The 15,572-nt window shown below is 37.4% G+C and overlaps 1 long non-coding RNA gene across 5 annotated transcripts in view; it reads left to right on the forward strand.

Moving 5' to 3' along the window:
- The window catches only part of LOC110399710, a 124,195-nt gene that overhangs the window by 52,937 nt on the left and 55,686 nt on the right, over nt 1-15,572 (forward strand). For all 5 annotated transcript variants that reach the window (XR_002439369.1, XR_002439372.1, XR_002439373.1 and 2 more), the window contains exon 3: nt 11,224-11,306. This is a non-coding gene — a long non-coding RNA (uncharacterized LOC110399710). The remainder of the gene's footprint in view (nt 1-11,223; nt 11,307-15,572) is intronic.

Here is a 15,572-nt window from a genome sequence, read left to right on the forward strand (position 1 = left end):
GATTTTATGATTTCCCATTTCTATAACATTCCTTCTTTCTTTTCCTCTGATATCTGGCATATACCTTATAAAATTGCTTATGAGCTGCCCACTGAATTTCCGTACAAGGAAAACCTGTGGAAGTTTGGAAATTTTACTTTTTTTATCACCTACTTTTTAAAATCTCAGACATTCGTAGTAGTGCCTAAATCCACAAGGTTCTGGAATTTTCACCTTTTAAATGCTTTAAGAAGAATAGATTTTCAGTTAGTTTGTGTAGTTCATGGCAAGGTAGGGTACTGATACATAAATAAGATTTGGAGACTATCTTAGTGTCAAAAATAATAAATTCTGCTAGTATGAATAAGATTATTACACCTGTAGCCAGTTATCCACAGTGGATTTTCATGTGTAAAGCAGCAAATTACCTTATGCCCATCACCATTCCTGAGTTACTGCAGTTGAAATCCACTGAGACAACCCTAACTGGAAATTCTATTAATGGAGTTGGTGGCTGGCAGGGAGTTTTGCATCTTTGACACTGGATTTCTTCTCACACTTCTTGAGCTATGATCACATGCATTTGCTCACCTATTTGTTGAACTTAATTTTTCTCCTCCATCCTTGTACATCACTGCTGTGTAACAGTGTGCAGTAAAGACAAACTATTGTGAGGGGCTTCACATTTAATGGATCAGTTATTTAATAGTATATATTTTAGACTACCAAGGGCACTCAGAAATTTAGGCAAGCACTTTTATATCCTACAGCATTAAAAATCCCTGTTCTACCAAATAAAAATGCAGCACTGGAAAAAAACAAAACAAAATTAACTTTTTAAGATATGTGTAACTTTTAGTACGACTTCACAATGACTATCTTTTTCTTTCTCATCAGAGTCCAGACAATACTTTCATCTCTGGCTCTCCTGTATATTGTTTGTGGACTTACTAAATGATATCACTATATATGGCACTCATCCTTTGGAAACAATTCTGGATCTGCATATTTTAACATAATAATTTCTAGCTGAAATGCTTGAGAAACTCAGAAACACAAACATTCTGTCTGGTTTTGTGCCATATCAGCGTATATGAAGAAGACAGTCCCTACCCCCAAAAGCTAAAAGTTCAGATCAATAGAGAGAAAGGGACTAATGGAGAAAACAAGGGAAAACTAAGGCAGTATTGGTAGGTGAGTTTGTTGTTGGCTGACTAGTGCTGATGTATTTAGAGATATTAAGACAAAGGAAAGCTGTAAGGAGATATGTGAAGATAGTGGGGTGATTTTATCAGTAAATAACCATCTACTGTTAAATTAGAACTTCACTCTGGTGGTTATGACTCCCACTTCCACAAGTTATCAGAAACAAAATCCCTGCCACTACTATATTTTCGGCATAAAACACATTGCTATTTTACAACTGATATGTGAAAAAGAAAGCGATGAAAATTCAGTGGCACTGATCCATATTTTTTGTCTTGGTCTTTTCTGAAAAACGTTCTGTCATTTTTGAATAGCAACAAAGATTCCTTCTGAATTTTTGTTTCTGAAGCAACTTTTTCAGCTGATGCAAATGTTAGGAGAAGATCATGCAAGCGGGCAAAAAACCATTAATTAATTCACTCTCATTTTTCAGCAGAGAACATACTGAAATAAGAGATGCATTGTCAAAATCCAGCATAATACCATACATTAATCTAACGAATATTTTTGGTAATGTGTTTCCCTCTCACATCCCAGCTGTGTTAGAATCAAATAAATAAATTTTTAGAATATAATTTGGAATTGTTTAACCTTTTCCTGCTAATAAAATCATTCTTTATGGCTCTGATTTTGAAATGACTGGCAGTAATATACTTTGTGTAGTAATAACACTGTCATTCAGTTTTTCCATCTGGATGAATAAGCTAATAAAACTGAGAGGTATCTGGTTGAATCAATGAGACATAGTATAATGTAACTATTTTCCCTCTGAGCCAGGACTGGCTTAATTTTCAGTCTTGAAGGTAAGATATGGTGGTCTAAAATTAATTTTATGGATCACATTTTAATTTTCCACTCAAAAGTTTTTAACATGGTTTTAAGTTGAATTTGTTTGCAGCAGATTGAGGTTGGATGCAAGCAGTCGTACCACGTACTTCAGTCTTGACTCCTGGTTTGCTCTGCAGTATGATCATAGAATCATAGAATCATAGAATCATAGAATTAGCTAGGTTACAAAAGACCTACAAGATTATCCAGTCCAACCATCCACCTACCGCCAATAACCCCACTAAACCATGTCTCTCAACACAACATCTAATAAATGTTTCTTGAACACCTCCAGGGACGGTGACTCCACCACCTCCCTGGGCAGCCCATTCCAGCGCCTGACCACTCTTTCAGAAAAGTAGTACTTCGTAATGTCCAGCCTAAATCCCCCCTGGTGCAACTTGAGGCCATTCCCCCTCGTCCTGTCACTAGTTACAAGAGAGAAGAGGCCGACCCCCAGCTCACTACAACCTCCCTTCAGGTAGTTATAGAGAGTGATAAGGTCTCCCCTGAGCCTCCTCTTCTCCAGACTGAACAATCCCAGCTCCCTCAGCTGCTCCTCATAAGGCCTGATGTCTGTGCTTTTTCTAAATGACAGTGAAAACAATCTCTGCTTCTATTTCTATTCTCCTACTCAGTGCTGTTAGCATCATTGTGTTTTTCTTATTCCATCCTAGAAGTTGTTACTGAAAACTGGTCCAAGGAGATAGCTCATATACAGCAGCTGTTCAAGAGACTTCAGACAAAAAAATGTGCAGAAGGTCTCTTCCAGTCCTGGCCATCCAAGTGAGCAAAAGGCTTGTTCTCATCTACACTGGTTGTCATGAATACCTGAGAACTGTTGAAAGGCAGCATAAGCCAACAGAACCTTGTCTGGTTTGGTTTGGTTTGGTTCTGCCTCCTGCTGGTAGTGGACAAAAGAAAAAAAAAAAAAAAAAGGCATTTTCTGTGCACCACACTTGTCAGGCTGTTTTTAGGGCTTTTGCCCTGATAGAATGATGCAAAGTATTCCTTATATGAAATTCAGGCATTTCTTGAACAACTTCTTGTGCAGTACGTATTGACTGGTAATAGGCACCAGCTGAAGGTCTGAGGGATTAATATCGCTCCACATTTTCTCCCCAGATCATGGTATACTGTGACCAGAGGTTCAGGTGGTCAGGCAAAAAACATCTGCAGGATTTGGAGGCTGCATTTAAGAGCAGAGCTTAATCATTTTACTAGCCAGGATTACTATATTCCAAACTTTCATAGCTCTATCATAAGAATATAGATTTTCACATTTTCCTAATAAATGAATGAAAATACCTTTTGGGGAATAAAGTGATATGTTTTTAAGACATTTGTTTACTTTTCCTGTAAGCTCCTGAGATGGCTAACATACTAGTTGTTAATCACACCATCTGTTCAAGCAGTGTTTGACTAAATGAATCAATTCATACTTTTTCTTCTTAAAGCAGTTTTTTACAGAACAATATGTTTGTGTCTATTACCCCATCATTTGGCAAAGTAATATGAGATATTTTAATTTTCCTATTTATTGTGCATGGATTTTCAATTTCCAAATATTTTTTTTTAAATATGCATACAGCACAGAAAAGCTGTGTCTATTGATTTCTGTAGCACTGCAAACAGTGGAAAAATCTGTTCCATTCTGCTGTCAAATTCCAACCATCTGATTATATTTAAATGAGTTATTTCAACATGTTTCTTTTGAATGACCGTCATGCAAGCCATTCCTAGCTTGTACCGAAGATGGCAGTGGTGCACAACCTAGCTGCTGGTGCTGATCCTCGAAGAATTTTTTCTCAGATTTACGTTACAAGTTCCAGGAAAGAGCAAATTAGAGGAGGACGATCCTGCAAGTGGGAATGGCATCCCTTTGTAGTTGTCTTTGTTTTTAATTGATGCTGGAGAATTTGCATTTACATAATTGCAATCAGAATTTGGGCTAAATAAAGTAACTAACTGAAAATTGAAAGCAGTAGAAAAATCTCCTTGGACTTCACACTAAAATTTAAATGAATCACTATTGAACTATAGAAGGATTGCAGCCAGTTTGTTTTTATGTGTGCCTCCTAGCTTCAGTTGAAACCAAAACCCATCCATGTCTTCACATCACAGTTTTCATTGTTCTTTTGAGTACTGTCAAATCTTGGTCACTCCTGAAGCCTCATCTGAAAGGCTATAAGTTTCAAGTGAGTGTAGGTCATTTCTGACCCATAGAAGCTGTCCGCAAATACACCTGGATGAGTTCTCAAGTCTTGTTTTACCTTAAGCACCTTTTTGAGGCCCACCCCAGCATTGATTTGAAGAGGAATGCTGGGCTGAGCACCAGGAAGAATCTGGCAGGTAGTTAGTAAAACAGTTGCTGAACAAAAATGATGATTGAAACCACAGCGCTAGTACAAACAAAACTAAAGGAAAAAAAAAAGTACTTCAGTGTGCTATAAAGAGTAATCTTAAAGGAAAACTGACTGGATGACTACCTGTTGCTGAATTAAGTACTGACTGGAGGGCTGGCCCAGAGAGTGGTGATGAATGGAATATGACACCAAGTTGGGAGGAAGCATTGATCTGCCTGAGAATAAGAAGATTCTACAGAGGGATGTGGACAGGCTGGATTGCTGGGCTGAGGCCAATGGGATGAAGTTCAGCAAAACCAATTGCCAGGTCGAGGCAATGCTACAGGCTTGGGGCAAAGTGGCTGGAAGACTGTGCAGAGGAAAAGGAGCTGGAGGTGCTGGCTGATACTTGGCTGAACATGAGCCAGCAGTGTGCGCAGGTGGCCAAGAAGGCCAGTGACATCCTGGCTTGTATCAGAAATAGTGTTTGAGCAGGAGCAGGGAAGTGATCGACTCCCTGTACCCAGTTTTGTGTCCCTCACTGCAAGAAAGACATTGAGGCCCTGGAGCATGTCCAGAGAGGGGCAACGAAGCTGGTGAGGGGTCTGGAGCACAGGCCTTATGAGGAGCGGCTGAGGGAGCTGGGATTATTTAATCTGGAGGAGGCTCAGAGGAAATCTTATTGCTCTCTACAACTCCCTGAAAGGAGGTTGTGGTGAAGTGGGGAATCAGTCTCTTCTCCTGAGTAACTAGTAATAGGATGAGAGGGAACAGCCTCAAGTTGCACCAAGGGAGATTCAGGTTGGATATTAGGAATAATTTCTCTCTGAAAGAGTGGTGAGGTACTGGAACAGGAGGTAGCTGAGTCACCGTACCTGGAGGTGTTCAAAAAAGATTTAGATGTGGTACTAAGAAACATGGTTTAGTGGGCAATATTGGTGGTAGATGGACAATTGGACTAGATGTTCTCAGTGGTCTTTCTTACCTTAATGATTCTATGATTCTATGATTCTAATCATTGATTGTTATAATAGACTGAACATAGGTTTTGATATTATGGTGGAATCACAGATAACAACAGTTCCTAAAGGCTATAGCCTATTTACATGAGCATTTATGAAACAGTAAGTGCTTTTCCTCACTGCTGTGATATCACTATCATAAGTGATAGCATAAGAGAGGCAACTGTGTCCACAAAGGCAAACACCTATTAAACCTTTTAAAGAAAAAAAAGTTCTGAAATAGTGGCTTGTTCAGATTCTGTTTTTCAACCTGAGTCTTATTGTCTAAATTCATATGTAGGCAGCTTACTTAACCAGCAAATGTTTATTAAAGTAATGAATAGTGCTGATGAGATCTAAATAGAGACTTAATCATGCCTTGGTTTATTAGGTTTTACTTATTCATTTCTTTTTTTTTTTTTAAATAACAGAGATAGAAAGTAAAAGAGCAAATGTGTCTGGGAACAGACTTAACATTTTCAGTCTGTAAATTGTAATCAGTGTGGTGTTGCGCCAGTGGAACAATGGTGTCTGGATGAATTGTACATACAGTCTGTAACATAGGCTTCAAAAAGATGAATACCTTATGAACTAAGTTCATAGCCTTGAACTGGCACTAAATGTGAACTAGAAGCCATGGAACAGTATGAAATAATAGACTGTTTTCTCAAGTGTCCTGGTAAGGCAATAAGCTGCTGACTTATTTTACAGAAGGTGGAGATTTTGTATTTCTTCTGTTCTAATTACCAGCTAATGTTAGTCTCCTCAATGTATGGCGTAAGTCATTGTGAGTTAATTCCTCTGAGAAAAAGGATTATTTCTTGGCATCCTGAAGACAAAAGAAGACATTCTTTCACACTTCAAACCCCATTTCAAATCTAAATATTTAGCATTTAACAAACTTGATCCACTGTGTTGCTCTGAATCACAAGGCTTAGTTGACAGTGGAGGGGCCCATACCTTCAGCAGAAGGAAAACACAGTTTCTTGATTAATCTCACATTCTCATTTAGGTGTTCCTTAAATTTCAGCCACTATTCACTCCAGTCCTGGCAATATTAATGTATGGAATTTATTTCTTGTCATTAACTTCCTCTACTGGAGAGATATTGTTCTTACATTGTTGACAACAAAGGTGTTTCATGTCTTCACACCATTCCCAAAGGATCTTTTCTAGATGTAGAGAAAGGCAGGCAGGGAGGGAGGGAGGAAGAGAAGTAGGAAAAAGAAAGGATACCCATACACTTTGTAGGCCTCTGGAGGACAAAGGCAGCGATTGGAGTTGTTATAACGCTACACAGTTCACTTGTGCTCTTGGGGGTCAATGATACCTTACTGAAGTCAGCACAGAAGGCAATATTGAGACCAAGATTTGGTTTCCAGTTTTACAGCCTTACAGAAGTCCCACTGGGAAGTGCTTCCCTGAGTTCTGATCCATCTTCAGAAATATATATAAGCTACATCAGAGCATTTTAATTTGTCTATGTTATAGTTTATTTATTTGATTATCAAAACTTTGGTTTTTATTTGGTTTTTCAACATTTTCAAAACGCTGTCTTTTCTCTGTTTAAGGGGATATGGAAGATGGCTTTTGCAGTGTGAGGTAAAATTAGTTATTCAGTTGTCACATCAGATGACTGAGAAATCCAGGTAGAGCTATGGCATCACTGTGAAACTGCTCATACACTGCTTTATCCGGTTAATTAAAAAGGATATCGAGGGGATTTATGTCAACTTGAATAATGACACGTTCTTTCTATACATATTAGAATTCTCCCTGAAAATCTAGTAAGCAACATTGCCATGTTGAGACTGTAGATTTTATTCAGCAGATAGATCAGGTATGACATTTTAAAAAGGAAAGAGTTACATTTTTTCCTGCTAAGAGTCCTGTGTTTACCTTCTCTATGTTAATAATCTGACAAATCTGACTTCCTTAGCATTCATATCTCTTTTGCAATATTCTTTTTTAATGGATGGAGTTCTTCCTTAAGAGTTCAGTATGTTCTTGATCTTTCTGATTAGCCAGCACTTTTACAATTATCTTATTTTGAAAGCATAAAATCTTTCATGATGCAATCTGATCTTCTTATTGCTGGTATATGCTATAAGCTGAATTTGTGCAGTCCTTGTTTGTATGGGGGGTGGCATCATTTTTGTAATTGCACTTTTTGTAAGTAGAAAGTAGATAGTATGTAATGGTTTTGTATGTAAAAAGGGTAATGCAAGTGGTTTCTCTTGTAAAAGCTCTTCTATGTATTTGTTACTGACCTTTTCTAAAACCGAAACTATTTTACAATAATAGTGGGTTTTCTTCTCTGAAATTTAAATTTTCTTGACTGTTAAAATAATCTCTTTTATTTTAATCAATTTAAATCCACGATTTCACTGAAAAATAGTTTGTACTAGATGATTATTTTAAATATTTTGTAAGTAAACACAAAATTAAAATGAATAATTTGAAGAAAAAAAAGAAACGAGGACTAAACTAAGACCTTTAAAATTCTGAGAACTTTGGGCTATTTAATATTGTTACAAGATTATTTATGTCAAGTTAGAAACTAAGATGCTTCTGAATATAAATAGAACAATGTTCCATTTGTTTTGAAGAAAATTGTCATTGGTCTATAAAGGTAATAGTTTTCATTAAATTTATCCTCAATTTTGTGCTATATCTGACTGGGAAATGACAAAAGAGAAAATACTACCTGAGTGCTCCTAATGAGAGACATTTGAACAGATGAGGATTCTTCAAATGTTGTGGTTCTACCTGCACTGAAAATTACCATCTATTTATATTACTCTACCTCCAGCTCACTAAAATTTGAGTTCAGAAGTCTGTGTAATCTTATTCTGTGTTGGTGCAATAGTTTGAGGTGTTAGGAAACACGTTTGCTCTCATGAGTGCCTATTGTTGGAGCAGGAATAAATTGGAAACAAATTGAAATTGATAACAACTTTCTCTGTGAGCTTTTGCTATTTCAAGCATTGGGATGTCAAAAACTGTTAGCTATTATTACCTCTGTGTTTAGATACGGCTTTCTGTCCTGTGTGATAGATGCAGAACATTCTGCCAGTAATAAGGTTATTGGTAGTCTTTACTTTGTATTTTTGGATAAACAAAGAACTTGTTGAATCCCCAGACATCAGAATTAAATTTGCAGAAAACACCCTAAATATCTTTTGGCAAAGAGTTCAAGTATGTAAGTGTAACACCATTAAAAAGAGATCGCATTCTCCTATTCATCAGTAGTAGAAATGGATTATTGTAAGTTTTAATAGACTGTCTCCAAAGAGCCATGTGATATCTTGTCCTGTTTACCAGACTACACACTGTAGAGGTCTCCCAAATACAGTGAGCTTTAAATTCATGGGCTTATGCTGTTTACCAGCATCATGCTGCTAATTCCTTACATATCTTGTAACTGGTGCTTAGATGATAAAGTAAAGTTATGGTTATAGCAGATTAGAAGGGAATAAGATGAAAGAGAAGAAAGAAGATGAGCAAGACAGGACATAAAACTACCTTGATGACCAAAACATTTTACCAGTTAGATCTGTGTAGTGTCTGATTCCCTGCTACTGTCCGGCCATACGCACTCTGCTCTTCATTGAGTCATGTATTTGTTCACTATAGATCTTTCTTTGTACTTGTGCTCCCCCAGTTGTTTCTCTGTGGTGGTGGCATTGCTTTAGCGGCTTGATGATCTCCACCTCCCAACACCCTCCTATTCTAAAGTAATTCTCAGAGTATTGGGAAAAAGAGAAGATTCAATCAAAGCAAAAGCGAACTGCTAGGTTCAGCTCCTACAAACATTATTAATTTCTGAGGCTTATTTTCAAAACAAAAAGAAATGCAGTGCAGTAATTCTACCTAGAAAGGAAGGCTCACTGTCACTGAGGTATGCATTGAACTTCAGTGAGTTGTTCATTCCTGTCCTAGGTTTACGAATGAAATTTTTATTTTCATTCTGTTGCAGAACTTTGAAGAATCACATCTTGGACACATTTTTAAACATTGTAAAAACATTCTATTTGCAATTTAAGTTGATTACATTTCAAAGCAAAGAAGAAAAGGAAGTAATAATGATGGAAAGATTTGTTTAAAAAATGCTACAAATGTGTCATGTATTATTCGAGGGCAAACAATCCTTTTACACAGCACAAGAACCTGTTAAATTGCAAAATAATGTCAATTACTGCAGCAATATTGTTGCAGTTGTGTTTGATTCTCACCTCTTTTGCCTACACTTTTTTGTCTTCTTATTAATGTAGAAACAAAGACTCCTATGGACTTAGTATTGAAAAAAATAGATTACTTTCAGGACACTTGGCAGCACTTTCTAAGCACTCAGGTGAACTTTCTACAGCAAATTCAACAATGCACATGGGCCAGAGAAGACCAGGTGATAGCACCACTTCCGGTGCTTCTAGGCTCCTCTCTAAAGAAGAGCAAAAACAAAAATAATGGTGGAGAAGCAAGGGCATTTGGTAACAGGTGTTGCAGTTAAGACTTGTTATCTTATAAGCCTGCTAGAAATGCTGTTAGAAGTGCAGGACATGTGACAATAGTCATTATTTTGACTAGGATGGCAGCAAACCCAGCCTCAGCAGACTTAGAGAGACAGTTACACAAGCGTGACAGATAGCTGTGGCTGTTGGCCTTTCTGTTATCAAATGGACTCCTACTGTAAAATTCAATGCCTCATGTCATTTCAGGCAACACTTTAGCATTCACTCCTTTCCAATAAAACTCTGAGTAACCTGCTTTTATGTAGAAAATTGAGTGGAGGGACTTTCACTTTCCTTCATACTGAAAGCTTTCGCTGTGGGCTTATGTGGTCTGTAGAAAATGAACACAGAATTCTACTTAGTTATCATTATGCATCATTTGAGCAATATCCTATAGGTTTTGATTTAGCCAGGCGTTATGATAATCCCTTCCTCAAAGGATAACATAGAAGTGAGGATGTATCTGCTCATATAGTACGTGAAGATAAATGACAGATGGCGAAACACTGTACTTTCTAGAATAAAAGATACACATATTGTTTATTTGTTACTTTGATTGTTTTAATAATAACTATTTCCAACCACTTTACCCTTCAGAATATACAGTCCCTGTGAATTTTAAGAGCATATACTTTTGCTTCTGTTCTTTTCAAAGCAAAATATTATGGTGAGCCAGTTTTGTATGTATTATTACATCCTCTCAAGGGACCTAAGTAAAAAATGTCTGTGAAACATTACTCTAAATCACCAGTGAATGAGGCCTCTCACAGTACATAAACCTAACTGTGTTCATAAGTCTTCTCTGGGTCAGGGCTGAAGAATGCGTTTACTTACCAGTGCTGCCTTAAAGACATCTTAACAAACAAAAGAATCAAGCACAACAAGAAAAGCATCATTCTTGTGAAGACACTTGACATTCCCTGAAGCATTCACACCCGTAAAATCAGTACACACCTGAGAAGTAGACTGAAGTAAAAGCAGCTGAAATATGTTCTTGTAGGAGAAGTTCAAATATTTGCAAATATTATGCAATTGTTCCATACTCTTAATACAACTGGTTGCATTACACTTGAATATGCAAAAGTCTCTCAGTATCACAGAGGAAACTGAAAACTTGAGAAGGTCTGAAATTTGCTGTGTTCACTGAATATGTGTAAATATGCAGTCAGTTGGTCTGTAGTAATTCTAAAAATGTTGTCTTTTCATACTTCAGGTTCCTCAGGCTTCGTACACTGTGTAATTAATCTCCAGTTGAGAACAACCTCTGTTGTTTGTTCAATACATGAATCCACCAAGTGTATTCTGTATTAAGAGTATTAGTATATTGTTACAAAATGCTTTTGTTTTGCACAGGTCTTTCTACTGCAGAGCAAACTAATTGGAGAAAGAAAGTTCTGCACCAAAGTTGCTGAGTTACATGCTGAAGAATTATAAGGGTATGTAGAAAACTGATTTACAATAGAAACACTGAATCTAAAGAAGGAGACTTAAATGGCTGCTTCCCTCTGTCGCTTAAAAAGTGACTACATCTATAAAATTCCATCTGTTATGGAGTGAGATAGAGTGTTCCATACAACAAACTTAACCACTGAAACTTTTTAGACTCCATAGCTGTTTTCATCGCTGAAGTTAAGCTACGTGCTCTTGTAATGCTTGGAATATTTTTTTCTTACCTTTAATATTTGTTGTTGCAATACTGGGAGACAGTTTAAAGAAATCAGGATCTCTTGAGTTCTTTCTGTTCTTCATCTTAACTGGCTTCTTTCCAAACTGCTGGTCAGCCACCTACACCTTAAGAGATATTGAAGGTATCTGTGGTGCAAATACCTAATCAATGACAGAAAATTTGGAGAAGGTCTGTAAATTGCTTTGCAAGCCTTTCATGCTAGTTATAGCATTTTAAATGCAAAATACTTATACAGAGCATTAGGAAACATTTTATTCTGTTTTATATACTGAGTGCATACAAAGAGCTGCCCTGCTTCTCTTGTGAGAATGCAGTGTAAACCACTGATATTTTTGCATTACACTTGTGTAGGAGTTTGTTCCTTTATGGATTCTTTTGTATTTGGGTTATGTCCCCACTTGATTCTTTCCCTCCGATTGCATACCAAATATCTGTGATGCAGGAACTGAAGCTTAGAGAAAATCGGTGAAGAAGAATTTATCTAGTGAGAGAAGAGTGGGAGTCAGTTATGTTCTAGCTTCTTTAAAATTCTGCTCTCGTGGCTACCTATGGCCAGGAGCTGTACCTGTAGAGCCACATCTGCTTCTTTAGGGGTACACTGGCAAGCATATATGAAGAGAATTGCTTGAATAACTTTTCAAAAATACCCTTGCAACATTTATACATGCATTGTTGCAGAGATGGCAGTGGTTCCATGCCTCTTTTTACATAGTTTTGTACATAAAAAGGCATCTCTCCACACAGTATTTCAACATTCACTGTATGGGCCAAGACAAAACCAAATTTTATTTTTATTATTGTTATTCTCAGAAGTTAGACTATTATTTAATCTTCATTTAAGTAGAAGAGATCAAAAAAGGTAAGATCTCGTAGTCAACATCTATAATCAATAGAAAGGTGAATGAATACTTTTTAAAATTACATTTGAATACAGTCACTTACTAGTAAGTTTTCTGCTACCAGCTGACATTATACTAGTTTCTGCTAATGCTGATATGAACAACTAATTTCACTGATGGGCAATAATTTAATAAGAATACATAATACCTAAATTGATTTTGCTGCTGTATATGCGTGGATAAGCAGTGAATCTGAGCAGCACAAGGGACAGCCCCGTGAGTACTTCTCTGATATAATATCAGTACGTGTAAATCCATACTCAAAACTGAATGCACCAGAAGAAGAAACAGCTACATTTGGCCACAATCATGGCTTTTTTAGAGACAGGTAAACTAACTGATCATCACTCCTGAGAAAAGCTTTAATGGAAACAATTGTTTATTAATCTGATCCTGCAAGAGTTGTTCAGTTATTAGTTAACAAACTGGCTATGCACTAATGCATTATTTATCATTGAGCTATATACCAGTGCTTCCAGACATTTAATGCCTGTGGTGGGAATGTAATTCAGATCATTTCACTTCAAAACAGCTTTTCTGACAAGATACACAGCTTCATAGAATCACAGAATCATAGGATTAGCTAGGTTGCAAAAGACCTACAAGATCATCCAGTCCAACCATCCACCTACCGCCAATAACCCCACTAAACCATGTCTCTCAACACAACATCTAATAAACGTTTCTTGAACACCTCCAGGGACGGTGACTCCACCACCTCCCTTGGCAGCCCATTCCAGTCCCTGACCACTCTTTCAGAAAAGTAGTACTTCGTAATGTCCAGCCTAAATCCCCCCTGGTGCAACTTGAGGCCATTCCCCCTCGTTCTGTCACTAGTTACAAGAGAGAAGAGGCCGACCCCCAGCTCACTACAACCTCCCTTCAGGTAGTTACAGAGAGTAATAAGGTCATCTCTGAGCCTCCTCTTCTCCAGACTGAACAATCCCAGCTCCCTCAGCCGCTCCTCATAAGGCCTGTGCTCCAGACCTCTCACCAGCTTCGTCACCCTCCTCTGAACACGCTCCAGGGCCTCAATGTCTTTCTTGCAGTGAGGGCCCCAAAACTGGATACAGTACTCAAGGTGCGGCCTCACCAGTGGGGTGAGTTATATTTCTCTTCCTGGGGCCAGTTATATTTCTCTTCCTTATACCTTTTGCTTAAAATCTCTTAAGAATTCTTGCAATTTGCTTTAATGAAAACACATTCATGTTTCAGGAAGAATAGCGTTGCATCTCAACAGCTCTTTAGGAAGTAAAAACCATACGTTCAATATGATGTGCAAGTGAAACTTGCGTTTAAAACTGTATTGCTACATAATTATCCTGTTTACAGTCTTTCCTACAGCTTTTCTCACAGAAAAATGTAGATTTGGATTCTAACTGGAATGAAAATGCCAGAAAGCTTTGGCAAGAGGAAGGTTGCTGCATACTTAAGGATATTGCATGGAGAAAAAAATGTGTTTGTAATTAGGGAAACACAGAGCAGTTCTGATTACATCTGAGAAAAGCCAAGTAGAGTAACTTTCTGAAGGACAGACCATGTAAGCTTAAGTGGATGAAAATTTAGCTTACAGTAACGTAGCTAAAGGAAATACACAGGATCTCACAAAGTTGCTTTAACAGACCTGTTATTTCACAATCTTCTATAGTCCATTTCTTCTACAATTGATTTGTTCCTGGATTAAAACATGTGCACTGTTTGTCCTGCAAGATTCAAAGAATCTGGCCATTTTTCTCTTAAAATCTGTGAGTAATGGTCACAAAATTCGCCCGCATACAAAAAAATTCTGCTGAAGTTAGTAGTAATGTATTCATTGAATTAAGTGGGCACTAAATATACATAATTGACTATATTGCAATTTGAAAAGTGTTCAAATCCCAAATGGTTTTGAGAAAGACTGAAAAAAGTTAAATGGAGAAAAAAATGCTTCTCCCTCATCTCTACAAAACTTTTTCATATCTACTTGACCCTTGGAATCCAGGCACTTCTAAAAAGCATCACTTTAAAATTATTTTAAAACACTCAGTTTGACAAGTTAGTGTAGGACTGTTTAGACTCACACAGTCCTACTTTGACGAGAGCCCAGAAAATTACACAAGCTAAGCTGGTGAACTTGGAGAGCTGAAGCAACTCTAATGTTGAATTAACAATGTCACAGAAAAAGTCTACGTAAGAATTATCATCTCAAAATGCAAGTTCTGGTTGTGTGATGCTGAGTGCTTTTTATATATGACCAGGGGGCTAGTTGTGTGGAACTTGAGACTGCACAGAAACCTGCATTTGTGATGGATTCAGAAAGTTAAAGCTTCTGAGTCAGTTCCTTGCAGTGTTCTCTTTCCCAACATATGGGTCAGTAAGCAATTGTTACAAATGCTCACAGCAAAATCCCACATGCTGCAGGTGTTCATTGTCCTCCCTCAGGGCAAATTGTTCATCCTTTTTTTGCCAGATCTAATGGAATTTCCCATTTCTATGGTACTTGCTCAGAGTATGTCAAATATTAATTAGGCACATTCAACTTGCTTTTACTGTGAGTACTTCAAACCAGAGGCTGGAAATTCTCAAGTTTTTGAGCGCCAACCAGGAAGAACAGACCTGGAACGCCACGGTGACAATTCAAATCACAGTACCATAGGCCAATATACTGAAAAAAGTTCAGGAAAAAAAGTTTATAGCATTACTAGTGTAGACTGTGAGAGACCATATTTTCATGGCACACGGCACTAACAGATGTGGTTCTGCACTTTAATTTAGTGTGAATAGCCAAGTTTCATCAAAGCACTATTATTCTCCGAAAATGCCTGCCTGGAGAATGTCAGGACTTTGGCTTTGTAAAATTTAGTACTCAGGCCTGACTTCTCCCAGTGGCCAACATTTCTATCAGTTGTCTTACCATTAAGAATTTCAGGTCCATGTTCATAAGGATGGTGACTGAAGTCCTTAGAGTCCTCTATTTGTGACACCTAAGAGTCTCATTTGTTGTCAAATACACAAATAAACAAAATATTTCTGTTTAGAAATAATGATCTAAAGGAAAAGGGAGATGTTTCAGTAAAAAAATTTATAATGGAGGCAGCATTCTTAAGAGTTCATAACTAACAGCTCTAGAAGGTTAA

Source organism: Numida meleagris, chromosome 5 (assembly GCF_002078875.1).
Source record: "Numida meleagris isolate 19003 breed g44 Domestic line chromosome 5, NumMel1.0, whole genome shotgun sequence".
In the NCBI taxonomy this organism is placed as follows: Eukaryota; Metazoa; Chordata; class Aves; order Galliformes; family Numididae; genus Numida; species Numida meleagris.